Consider the following 3428-nt stretch of genomic DNA (forward strand, 5'->3'; position numbering starts at 1 on the left):
ACTTAGCTATCGACACTGAAAATAACTGTAAAAAAAATTGTTTGTTTGTTTGTTTGTATGGTGTTTTTACGTTATTCAGCAACGGGACCAACGGCTTTACGTGACTTCCGAACCACGTCGAGAGTGAACTTCTATCACCAGAAATACACATCTCTCACTCCTCAATGGAATGGCCGAGAATCGAACCCGCGACCACCGAGGTGAGAAGCAAGCACCAAACCAACCACGCCACTGAGGCGCTTTGACCAAGCCCAAAACTGTACAACTATAGTGACCAAGAGACAAACGTCGTATCTCCGAGATTACTACCTGGCATTCAAAGGTAGTTCCCCACCCTAGTGCTCAATGACTCATGTTAATAATAATAATAATGATAATTTTAGTTGGGAAAAACTCTCTATCGCGAGAGTATATATTATGTTCTAAGAGGTCCACAATAATAAAAAATGTTGCGAGTTCGTGTATAATTTAAAAACCCTTTATAAAGCTTTCGAACACTTCCCTGGGTTCATTTTACAACAAAATAATAATAATAATAATAATAATAATAATAATAATAATAATAATAATAATAATAATAATAATAATAATAAAGGTTTCGGGACCATTTCCTGAAAATTCCATTGGGCCTCTGCTGACTTAAGCACCGACTTAATTAGCTGACTTTGGAAAGTCTAAACCCTGGTACAGATGGACGCGGGACTAAGAATCTCATTCCAGCACTACCTGCTTTTGAAACGGAAGATGAACAACCCCCGGAGCCACACACTTTATGAAAAATAGGCACAGACTAAAATAAAAATACATAATAGCAGTTGTGAAAAAAAATTTCATTTGCCTCAGCAGTAAAGAAATAAATTATGCACAGTTGTAATCAAAGCTCTTAGATACAGTCATCCACACCTCATTGCCAGCTGTGTTCTTATGGGGTGGCTACCTTGAGGGTCATTAGAGAAGAAGAACACGAGGCGGAATTTTCCGAGGCCTACGACTTTGCGCATGCGCACTCGATTCGAACCACCCATAATTCCCAATTACGCCTTCTCATCTCATTAACGCAGCATCATAATCTCATTTACACCATCCTTTCATCTCGCTCGCATCATATTTTAGTTAAAACTCGTTGGAGAGAAGCACAGGCCTTGTTATTAGTTTGGAAAATATTTTCCGTTAATTTCCTGATATTCAGCCATCTTCATGTTTCGCGGGATTGAAGTGAATCCTGGATTTCGTGCGGTTCCCATCTGTCGTTTGTTTGTATGGTGTTTGACGTTGCATGGAACCAGTGGTTATTCAGCAACGGGAACAACGGCTTTACGTGACTTCCGAACTATGTCGAGAGTGAACTTCTATCACCAGAAATACACATCTCTAACCCCACAGTGGAATGCCCGAGAATCGAACTCGCGGCCACCGAGGTGGCAGGCAAAGACCATAACAACCACACCACTGAGGCGCTGGTTCCCATCTGAACGATTTTAGCGTCTTTATCAACGTTATCTTAAACGTAATCACAGATATTTTTTCATCGGATTAGAGCATCATTTATGTTTTTTATTTTATTTCCGAAATTCTCTTTGAGGTATATCATAAAATACTTGTCAAAATAAAAATAATTTTCGTATACATAGCGGCGATGAAGCAAAAATAGATAGTCATAGTTTGTTCTTTTGAAGAAGAGGGTAAATGTCCTTGGCCAATATCACTGTGGCAAATCGCGATTGATAAGACACTCATGCTGCTCACCACCAACCCGAGGTTAGACAAATATATCGAGCAATCAGAAGCAAGACAGACGCGCAAATGATACATGCTACGAATATTTGTCGTCAGGTTTTACAATCTGATTCCCAAACTACCAGTAAGATTCTCCATTTCATTAGAGATAAATCCGAGATATTTATAACTGCTGACAATGTGGTAATCGATAGTCCATTCAGGATAAGCTTCACAAGACTTTGTTTCATTCTTATTCCTTTCCTACGGTACGGGATGGAATTGGCGTTTTTTTCTTTTTGAAGGATCATTTTAATTACGCGTCTATTTGTACCTCGACACTCCAAACTAAGTTTTGTTGAATCTCTTAATACTTCGACGACTGTCGTAAACAAAATGATTCCATACATTTTTTTTTTTGGCTATCACCGTCAGTCTGTTAAAGTAGAGAACTAAATCTAGCCATACGTCTGTCAGTCTATCTATACCAAGTGATGTCCACGCAGAACTTTATGCTTCTAATTCTCGACTGTATTAACTAATCAAGGAGAGAACTGTATCTCTCTATACATCCATCATTCTGTTTAAACAAAGTGACATCCGTAATTCCTGCCCAACAGAATGTTTGCATATGAAACGGAAAGATACATTTCGTTCCAAGCCTCTCATTCCTTATGAACAATCTGACTTGATTAAATGCGGTCCTGAGGTTGTCAAGTCTACATTAGAAGACTGAGTGAAGAGCTAAATTTCACACTAAGGCAGTCAGTCTATATGAATAATGTAATAAATGTTTTTATATGCCCTTCAGTCTGTAATAATAGATGGAGAACTAAATCTTGTTATATGTTTATCATTAGTAACAAACCGAGCGATTTACTAAATTTTGTCATGTCAGTAAGTCTATATTAACAGACTGTCCATTAAGAAAGCTCTGTTCTAAATTATTACTCTGTGCATGGCTCTCTCTGTTAACAGACAGATTGAAGAGTTAATTCCTGTTAAATCTCCGTCATTTATACAAAGTATGACGATTTAAATGTTTTGGTAAAGGCGTAACTGTGTATCCATTGCATTAAGTACAAATCCTCCCATAAGTCTGCCAGACTGTAAAAATGAAGTGATGTCCTAATTACCGTTTTACTTCTGTCGGTCTGTAATAAATAAGTCCAAAATAATGAAAAGTCGAGTGAAAAGATATAAATAACGCACCCGGAACACGAACACACGGAGATTAAAAAAAATAATAATATTCAACTTACCAATTACTCAAGACATGGAATACGAAGGAAAGTTCGCCTGAAAAAAGAAAGAAAGAAAATTTAATCCCCTAAGTAATTTGACCACATATTAAGTCATAATTCCTAATGCAGCCCCGGTTAATTCATAACTTATGTTTTAATATATCCAAGGTAAAGGAGGCATGTTTTCTCTCCAGATAAAAACACTGCTGTTATAATATTACTCTAAAAAGTCAATGCTGTTTAGGTAAGAATATTTTTCTTTGTTTACTGATTTGGCCTCACATCCGTTTATCTACTGATTTATTCATCCTCGTATTTGGTTTCGTGTAATGAGAAAGCTTGGTTTAGCAAGGTACTACTACTACTAATACTACTACTTCTTCTGTTATTATTATCATTCTTATTATCATTACCATTATTATTATTAATACTAAAGCCTATTCATATGGAACAAGCCCATAAAGGGCC

This window comes from Macrobrachium nipponense, chromosome 37 (assembly GCF_015104395.2).
Source record: "Macrobrachium nipponense isolate FS-2020 chromosome 37, ASM1510439v2, whole genome shotgun sequence".
In the NCBI taxonomy this organism is placed as follows: domain Eukaryota; kingdom Metazoa; phylum Arthropoda; class Malacostraca; order Decapoda; family Palaemonidae; genus Macrobrachium; species Macrobrachium nipponense.